The following is a 10,444-nucleotide window of genomic DNA, read 5'->3' as shown; positions in this document are numbered from 1 at the left end:
AATGTGTAGACCAGGATGGCCTTGAACTCATAGAGAGCCTCCTGCCTCTGCCTCCAGAGCACTGAGATTGAAGGCATGCACCACTGTGCTCAGCTTTTGGTAGCAAATGTGTAAAGAAAGCCCCTGACGTGAGAACGCCAAACATACCAGTGCAGATGTGACGCCAGGAGCAAAGAGGAAAGAGGAAGGAGGGTTTGAGAGAATGGTACAGGGACGACACGAGCAAGTTCCCACAAAGGACCGGTGGGGACTGGAAAGGACTCGGGGAAAAAACCCATGACCTACGAAGTGAAAAGTTCAGTATTAAATTAGGAAATAACACCAGGAAACACCCTGAAAAGCAGACTAAGGGACAAAGTTTAAAAATAATTTCACAGTTCTGACACCCAACTTTTGGGAATCATGGGAATCAGAAAGAGAAAATGGGGGTGGGGGGAGTTACTGAAGAATTGTAAGAAAATTTCCAGAATTAAAGGACAGAAGTCTCCCGATTCACCATACTCACCAAACGCTCAGGAGATGAATGAAAAGGTCCCAGGAAAGGGCACAGAACACCAAGGCAATGAGACAATCTTCAAGGTCTGGGGGAGGTAGGAGGAAAATACGACAAATAATCAATTATCAAGGTTCAACTGTAGATTAAAGTTATTTTAGGGCTCAGGGGATGGCTCACTTGGTAAAGTGTGCCATGCAACTGTGAGGACCTGAGCTGGATTCCCAGAATCCATGTGTAAAGGCCAGGTATGATAGTAATGGCTTCCTACTGTTTCCTAGCCAGCCGTCACCCAGGCTAACTGAATTAATGAGCTCCAGATCAATGGCAGACCTTGTCTCAACAAAACAAAATGGATGGTTCCTAAGGAATGAAACTCAAGGTTGACCTCTGCCTCCACATACATATATGTACAAAACCCCACTGTGTACCCCTTCACATGAACATGCAAACACACAAACACACACACATACACTATATACACACATACATACATATACATCTATACACACATGTACATCTATATACAAACACACATACATACACATCTATATATATACATACATACATATATATGTAAAATGTTCATACACTCAAGTCATTTTATATATTTGTAATCTCAGGTAACATTTCCTCTGAGGTACCCTGATGCTGTAGAAAAGTTGCTTGAGGAAATACCCAAGAAAAACAAGACTGTAAATCAAAAAGAGAGAAGCATGAGTTTGGGGAATAATGTCACCCATTATATTTCTGGACAAAGACAAGGCAATGCTCTGAGTGATTGGCAGAGCAAACTGAGAACCCAGGTGCTCCTGGGAATAAAAAAAAGGGCCTGTAAGGTGTCTAAAGTACGGCTGTGATAGAGTTTAATGGAGGGGTTAATATCCATACACAATCGTGTTTTAAGGCTATTGTGGATATGTGACCAAGGCCTGTGCATGTGGCTGAGTCAGCAAGGTTGGTCTCTTCTGTGTATGACCCTTCCCATTGATTGGTGTTTTAATGGGGGACACATTTCATGTTCTGTATGAGATTGTTCCCTTCAAGAGCCATAGACCATTTAACAAAACCCCAACATCAGGCATAACAATCCTTCTTTGGAGTTGCTGGTCAAGGTTGTCCAGGAGACTCCCAAAACATTATAGGCTGTTACCATTGCCCTTGGTTGTCTTCCAGAGTTGGAAGGTAAGTTGCTATTGCAGAAGAACACCATGCACTTCAGATACATGGCCCACAGCTCCCTGAGCTGGAAGTGACCCGAAAATTTCTTCCCTGAGGACTAGCTTTTGTGGACCAGGTGCCTTACAAGGTCCTACCCAGCTATGATGTCTATGAATCACAACAATGACCAGTATGGCATGATAACCCTAAGGGTGTAGCAGGGGCTTTGTTGGTAACCAACAGCTCTCTAATTGGACTTAAGATTCACTCCTCAAGAGGAAAATCATGCCTGGTGCAGGAAACCCATCCAACCACCCAGGACTAGTGAATTTATAGATCTTGGGGGAGAATCTACAGTGGCCACTTTATGGAACCAGCACAGTCTGTATCTATATTCTAAATAATTGTTCTTCTAAAGCCACAGGTAAGTGTAGTTTTTACCCCTCATCAAAGAAACTTCTCGTTGGAACAGATGGAGACTCTTATATAAAACCATAACCAATCAAAATGCAGAATTGTAGAGCCCAGTCCAAAAAGGCACATGTACAATACAACTCTTGATCTAAAGCTCAGAGATCACCATGGAAGAGGGAGCAGAAAGACTATAAGAGCCAGAGGAATAAGAAGTTTGCTGTGAGATTGTGTCTTCTTGGAATGTCAGAAGCTACACCCATAAAGTCTTTCCAATATGACTGCCTAAACATGAATTGAACAAGGGCTACATCAATATGTATGCTAAGTTAATGGGGGAGATCCTGAGGCCTGGACCCTTACCCAAAAAACTACAGGTAACTAGGGAATGCTGGAAGAAGGAGAATAGTCTTCCTCAGGGAGGAGCACACTGATTGGTTATCTAATACCAAATGCTCAGCCCTGAAAACATGTACATACAAGTAATATTATACAGACTGAGCAGGTTATATTTAAGTATTTAGCGCGCGCGCACACACACACACACACACACACACACACACACACACAAACAATTAATGAAAAAAAGAGGCCATAAATTTTAAAGGAGACTTATATGGGAGGGTTGAAAGTGAAGGGGAAATGATGTAATTATATTATAATCTCAAAAAAATAATTAATAAACAGTACAGAAAAACCACAGTGAAGGAGTCTCATATAGCCAATAGACAGTGATGATTACCTGCAGGGTTGAGGCAAGCACCTTTCTACCAAGACCATGGCATCTTGCTGTGACCTAAATAAGTTATGGGCTCTCATCAAAGGAGAAATTGGGTCTTAACAATGCTGTGCTTCCCAGGTTTGATGGACTCCTTATAATTTCTCCTGGGCTTGGGCTTTTCAAGCTGCTTTCTGATTTGTATACTGAGAAACACCAACATAAGAAATCTAGATGGGAGTGCTTGGATGGATCAAGAGTGAAGCTAAAACGCCGTAGCCAAACAGCTCTCATCACTAAGAGCAGGATGCCTTGCGGAAGCCTCAAAGCCTTCATGGGTTCCCACAGACTTTGCCCTTGTAGGAAAGAGCTTGCAGAGATGGGCCATTGAGTTCTCTTGGGCTGCAAACCATGAGCTGAGGGAGCAAAGATGCAGAAAGGGGTTAATTTTTGCTCTGCATGTGTCACAGTGAGGGTAGGTTTGCTTTGGGGCCACATGGCCCATGTATAGTCATGTCCCTCAAAGCCGCATCCAGATGATGCTATGAAGGCATTTGTGGATGTGACATTTTCTCCTGCAGGTTGACTTTAGTGAATTATATAGTCTCAGTAAACACAGGGCCTTGATCACCCCGTGGAGAGAGCCTAAAAGAACACACTGGGATTTCCATGAAGAAATTGTTCGTTGTCTGGAACGTAAAGACTCCACCTACTGGTCTGTCCTAATGGCCACCCTCAGGATGGCAACTGCAGAAGCCAATTAATCTGAAGCCAATCCTGAATCACTGTCTCTGTAGTTGACTGATTCACAGTGGTTATGAAAATGAATTAATATGAAATTATCTTGTAGGTAGTGAGTGAGTAACTGGAAAGGATTATATCTGTTTGTTGGTTTGAATTCTGTGGCTGATGCTGAAGGATTACACACATCTTGTTGCTTTGCCTTGCTCTATAGAGCTAAAACTCAGAGATATCTGTACATTTTTGAGGTCAATGGCTAAGGAACAGCTGCTTCTGGGGGAATCCAAAACCTGTGTTTGGGGCTAGGTTGCTCTCTGCTCAGCATTGTGCACTGACTGCCATTGCTCCAACCTTGAGCACCAACCTCCTCTGACCTGGCCCCAGTCTGGAGGTATTCTGTAGGTATACCTTAGATAAACGTGATCTGTGGGAGTGAGCCAGCCCCATCATGTTGCCAAACATGTGCTCTGTAGACACAAAGGAGGCAGTTGTGGGAAGGACCACACTGCTCATTAGCTGGGCCTCTGGCATTGGCTTTGTAGAGATGTCTGTGTTGAGTGATTTTCCAGCTGTTAATACAGGCTGAGTTCCACTTTAGTAAATTATTTTATAAACAGCTTATGTATGTTCAAAAGTGATTTACAATCCTCAAAATAGGACATACTAATCCAAAAATCCACACCACAAAACTCTGGGAAAGTAGTCAAATAATATTTGAACAGAATAGAAAACATTTGTTTCTAAGACAAAGATGTCATATGATGAAAAAAGTGGGCTTTGCTAGGATGGTTTGAGACCCCTTTCCCCCTAACCCCCTATTATTATTAGCCCCCTATTACATGGTTCCCAGAACATTCACTCATGGTGGTGTTTCATGTCCTTGAGCTGTCTCTGTTTGAGGTGAGCACTCAGCAGGCTGAACTTCAGCTGTGGCTCATGTGTGGCAACGGAGCTTTTTGATGCTGGTGACTCTGTGTCTCAGTTTCCTTCTTGGTAAAATGAGGGTTGAGGGGATGTGCCCAAGGACCCATCTTTAAAAAAGTCAAGACCCATTGGTGATTCAGTTGAGTATTATTCAGTTTCCATGAGATTATAGGTTTTCTGTAGTTTTTGTTGTTGTTGAAATCTAACTTTAGACCATGGTGGTCTGATAGAACACAGGAGGTTATTCCAATTGTTTTGTATCTGTTGAGATTTGTTTTGTGGCTAAGTATGTGGTCGATTTTAGAGAAGGTTCCATGGGGTGCTGAGAAGAAGGTATATTCTTTTTTGTTAGGATGGAATGTTCTGTAGATATCAATTAAGTCCATCTGAGTCATGACATCAGTTAAGTCCTTTATTTCTCTGTTAAGTTTCGATTTGGGAGATCTGTCCAGTGGTGAAAGTGGGGTGTTGAGGTCTCCCACTATTAATGTGTGGGGTTTTATATGTGGTTTAAGCTTTAGTAATGTTTCTTTTACATATGTGGGTGCACTTGTGTTTGGGGCATAAATGTTCAGAATTGAAACTTCATCTTGGTGGATCTTTCCTGTGATGAGTATGTAATGCCCTTCTTGATCTCTTTTGATTGATTTTAGTTTGAAGTCTATTTTGCTGGATATCAGGATGGCTACACCCGCTTGTTTCTTAAGACTATTTGATTGGAAAGTCTTTTCCCAGCCTTTTATTTTTAGGTAGTGTCTATCTTTGAATTTGAGATGTGTTTCTTGTATGCAGCAGAAAGATGGATCCTGCTTTCGTATCCATTCTGTAAGCCTATGTCTTTTTATAGGTGAATTAAGTCCATTGATATTGAGGGATATTAATGATCAGTGATTGTTCATTCCTGTTATTTTTTGGTGGTAATATGTGTGTACTTCTCTTCGTTGGGGTTTACTGCTGTGGCTTTATCTACTGCCTGTGTTTTCGAGGGTGTATCTGACTTCCTTAGGTTGGAATTTTCCTTCTAGTGCTTTCTGTAGGGCTGGGTTTGTGTATAAGTATTGTTTAAATCTGGCTTTGTCTTGGAATGTCTTGTTCACTCCATTCATGATGATTGAAAGTTTTGCTGGGTATATTAGTCTAGGCTGGCATCCATGGTCTCTTAGTGTCTGCATTACATCTGTCCAGGTCCTTCTGGCTTTCAAAGTCTCCATTGAGAAATCGGGTGTTATTCTGATGGGTTTGCCTTTATAAGTCACGTGGCCTTTTTCCTTTGCTGCTCTTAATATTCTTTCTTTATTCTGTACGTTTAGTTGTTTAATTATTATGTGGCGAGGGGACTTTTTTTGGGGGTCTAGTCTGTTTGGTGTTCTACTGCTGGCAATGGTTGAGAGACAGCCTGAACTGACCTACTCTGGGATGGGATGGCCAAACACCCTAATTGTCGTGCTAGAAACCCCATCCAACGACTGAGGGATCTGGATGCAGAGATCCATGGCTAGGCCCCGGGTGGAGCTCTGGGAGTCTAATTAGCGAGAAAGAGGAGGGTTTATATGAGCGAGAATTGTTGAGACCAAGGTTGGATAAAGCACAGGGACAAATAGCCAAATGAATGGAGACACATGAACTATGAACCAATGGCTGAGGGGTCCCCAACTGGATCAGGCCCTCTGAATGGGTGAGACAGTTGATTGGCTTGATCTGTTTGGGAGGCATCCAGGCAGTGGGACCGGGTCCTGTGCTCATTGCATGAGTCGGCTGTTTGAAACCTGGGGCCTATGCAGGGTCCCTTGGCTCGGCCTGGGAGGAGGGGACTGGACCTGCCTGGACTGAGTCTACCAGGTTGATCTCAGTCTGCGGGGGAGGCTTTGCCCTGGAGGAGGTGGGAATGGGGGGTGGGCTGGGGGGAAGGTGAGGGGGGCGGGAGGGAGTAGAACAAGGAAATTCGTGGCTGATATGTAGAACTGAATTGTATTGCAAAAGAAAAAAAAAAGAAAAAAAAAGTCAAGACCAATTCTTTTGTATTCTCAGCTCCTAGGAGGTATTGCTGCTAATGACATTACAGATATATCAGAGAAAGTTGACAAACTGTTCTTGGGTTGTGAGCCTAGCGATTAAAAGTGAGGAGCTAAGCTAAGAGATTGGCTGTAGATAATGGAATTAGAAGAATGTTCTCTACAGGACCTGTGAAATACTGAACTAACATTCTGCTTAGGAAATTGTACAGTGTGCTATGTGAATGGTGAGTTTGGACCTGGCAGCTGTTCCTGTAGGCCATGGCATAGCAGTCTTTGAGTCTCACCCCAAAAGGCTGCCGACTGGAGCCAGATTAGCCTTCCTCTGCCTTTTTGCCTGCCTTCTACCAGCCACAAATCTCTCAGGAAACTGCAGGATGAGCTGGGCAGCCTTGGCAGAGTTGCATGATGCCTAGTATAGTTTCTTCAGGCTAGAAGCAGAAGTCTTATCAGGGGCCTCCCAATTTCTACTTGGCTGCAGGCCCAGTGGATCAGGGACCGCTTGGTCCAGTGGATTGGTTCAGGGAATCAATAGTTTCCTTTAGGCCTAGTGTAGCTAGAGTTTTCCTGCCTGACCCACAGTCAGGACAAATCTCTGTCACCCGCCAGTCCCACAGCAGCTCAGACCCAACCAAGTAAACACAGAGACTTATATTGCTTAAAAACTGTATGGCCGTGCCAGGCTTCTTGCTAACTGTTCTTATATCTTAAATTAACCCATTTCTATAAAGCTATACCTTGCCACATGGCTCGTGGCTTACCGGCATCTTCACATGCTGCTTGTTATGGCGGCAGCTGGCAGTGACTCCCTCAGCCTTCCTGTTCTCTCAATTCTCCTCTCTGTTAGTCCCGCCTGTACTTCCTGCCTGGCCACTGGCCAATCAGTGTTTTATTTATTGACCAATCAGAGCAACACATTTGACATACAGACCATCCCACAGCAGGCCTAGTTCCCTGGATTCCACTTGTGGATTCTGTTCTGGAAACAGGGCACACAAGACTTGTCCAGTGGCAACACTCTTTAGTGTTGTGGAAAATGTCGTTACCTTGTACCTCAGAGAGATCACCCCCAAGCAGAGTAAAGAGCTAGAGCCAGGGGAGGAGCCAGGGGAGCTTAGTTGATTCCCAGCAGAACAGATGTATGGGGAGGTTCCCATTATCTTCCTCCATATCTAACACTTTCTTTCAAAGCAGGCCATAGTTGGTTGTTATTTTCATGCCGATGTTCTTTTCTCTTCTGGGCTTCAGATCTTTAAATATATAGTTAAACAAATATGGTGGAGGGAGGGGGAATGTTTACTATCTGCCAGGCACTCATAAAACCAGGACAACCATAGTCTAGCTCTCACAGAACTCACAGTGGTGGGCACAGGGACACCTGTTTTGTGTGTCAGCCTCATGCAAGATCATGAGCAGAGTTGCTTTAAAGTAAACTGGACTTTTCACTTTTCCCTTTTTGTTCTTCTTTTGTTGACTGGTGTAAACCTATCAACTCAGCTTTGAAGAGACTCTTCCATTAGTCCTGTGAAGGAATCTGCACATACCACTGAACTTTATTCTCCACCCATCTGTGGTGTTTTTACCCTTTGGGAGTTTTTTCAGAGCCTCTCATGACCTTCAGGGCACAGGCTTTCTGATGTATGGGGTCTTAGTCCTTAAAGAATGACTTACTGCAATTCTCTTTTCTGGAACCATCCCAAGGGAGCCACATTCTGAAGATAGGCTTGTTTTGTTTGAGGAGTCTTTGGGGGGCACATGGAACACTTCAAGGAGGGGAACCTGTAGTCTAGTCACCCTAGAGTCATTGACCCGGACCAGATTAATCTCCCTGTGCTGGCTAGAACAGTCACATGCTGCTGTTCATAGTAATTCACCCACCAGACACTTGGATTAGGCCTGAATGTTGTTCCTTTATCCCGCCCCGCTCACCCTGCTGGCCTTTGCTGTGCTTCCTTCTGCCTCCTCAGAGACACTTGGAATTGTCCCATGGGGGAAGTCATCATCCCCCTACTGATGACTGCTCACTTTTCAAAGTTCTCATAGCTCTCACCTTGAGACAAATTCCTTGGTCCTCCAGCTGTGAGAGAAGTTGGGATTTATATATTTCCAATGAAGATTAATAATTCATTAGATGCTTAAGTGGAAAAGCAAAGTACCAATTAATCAGGCCTCCACTCAGACACACTTCCCAGCCACAAGTCTGTGGGGATTGGCCATGCTTTACACTGTCATCCCAGGAAGTAGGACAGCGCTGCAGAAAAACAGCCTCTTGTGCATTAGCATCTGTTCTCTCTAATCGCAGTACACAGCTCTGGGTCTTACTATAGTCTTTATTAGTTGTCCCAGCTGGGATTTATGTTGCCAGGAATAAAGGACCAAGTGTGGGAGGAGTTATCCATGAAAGATCCAGGTCATGTAGTACAGGGTAGGGGATTTGGCTGACTCAGCTTCCCTGCCCATAGAGCCTCAGGGTTGTAGCTGAAAGTTTTCTCCTGTGTCCTGCCCGGTCCACAGCCTCTCAGATCTAAGTAAATACACACAGGCTTATGTTAATTAAAACTGCTTGGCCATTAGCTCAGGCTAACTATTGACTAGCTCTTACACTTAAACTCAGCCCATTTCTGTTAATCTATATGTTGCCATGTGTTCCGTGGCTTTACCTGTGTGCCATTACATGCTGCTCCCTGGATGGCGGGCTGGTGACCCCCCACCCACCTTCTTCCTGTCTCTCCCTTTGAATTTCCTGCCTGCCTCTAAGCTGCCTTGCCATAGGCCAAACGGCTTTATTTATCAACCAGTCAGAGAAACGCATATTCTCAGTGTACAGAAAGACATTCCCCCATCACAGAGTACCAGGTCTTAGCACTCTAGGAAGTAGACTCAGAGGGTGCATGTCTTAGAACTCTCTCTAGGGCTTGGCGCCTAGGAACTATAACAGGTTCATGACTCCCCCGATGCCAGGCATAGCTCAATACTAAGAACCTGTACCTGGGGATCTCAGAGCTCAGACCAGATCCTATGTAAAGTTTGTGTTTGGGTGAGGCAGGTTTAATGTTGGGGATGGAGGGGGAGTTGGGCCAGGCAGGACTTGCCCAGGACTTGTAAGACAAGACTCTCCCACCCAGTCTCGACTTTTAACAGGTACCATTGAATGCTCACCCATTTTCTCCAAAGAGAGATTTGGTTTTAATTAGACCCACTAGGTGAAGGTGGAAACTATGAGGCCTAATAAGGACATCACTTTGTGATGAGGGGTTAGACGGCAGGACCAGCCCAGCCATAGCATCCCAACTCCTATGGCTGTTACGAACCTCGTGCTCCTGAAGCCTAAAATGGTTACTATTGCCTATTCACATGAGTTTGCTCACCCCTGGTAAGCTGGTGCCAGCTTGTTCTGATGTGTCATGTGACAATGGCAGCACATGTCTGGGAGCATGTGTTCTGTCTCAGAGGTGCCACATTCCCAAGGTACTGCAGAATGTAAGGGATTTCCTGACTTATTTCTGTGTCTGGAAGGACCTGATGGCCACACTCCCAATGTTCTTTTTGCATCTCTCACCTGTAGCTTGGCTGGGTCCTTCACTTGCTTGTTCACGTCACTCCACTTGACTGAGTGAGAGGTCACTTTGCTCTCTCACTCAGTCCTGGAGGCTTCACTCAGGGCCTGACTTGTCCAGTGAACTCTACATAGGGCAGGAAACCTGAGCACAGGAGTCTCAACAGGCTGGAAAGAGCCAGTGTAATTGGACATTTCCTGTCCCGACTGCCTGGTCCCAAATAACTAACTCAGAGGCTGAATATGAATTATAAATGCTTGGCCAATAGCTCAGGCTTGTTACTAGCTAATTCTTACACTTAAATTAACCCATATTTCTATTTATGCTTTTCCACGTGGCTCATGGCTTGTTACCTTTTTTTAAAACGTGTCCTGCTTGCTCGGTGGCTAACTGGCATCTCTCCTGACTCCGCCCCTCCTTGTCCCAT

The sequence above is a fragment of the Peromyscus eremicus genome, chromosome 14, assembly GCF_949786415.1.
Source record: "Peromyscus eremicus chromosome 14, PerEre_H2_v1, whole genome shotgun sequence".
NCBI lineage: Eukaryota > Metazoa > Chordata > Mammalia > Rodentia > Cricetidae > Peromyscus > Peromyscus eremicus.
The sequence above is the reverse complement of the archived record's forward strand: the minus strand, read 5'-3'. Positions refer to the sequence as shown.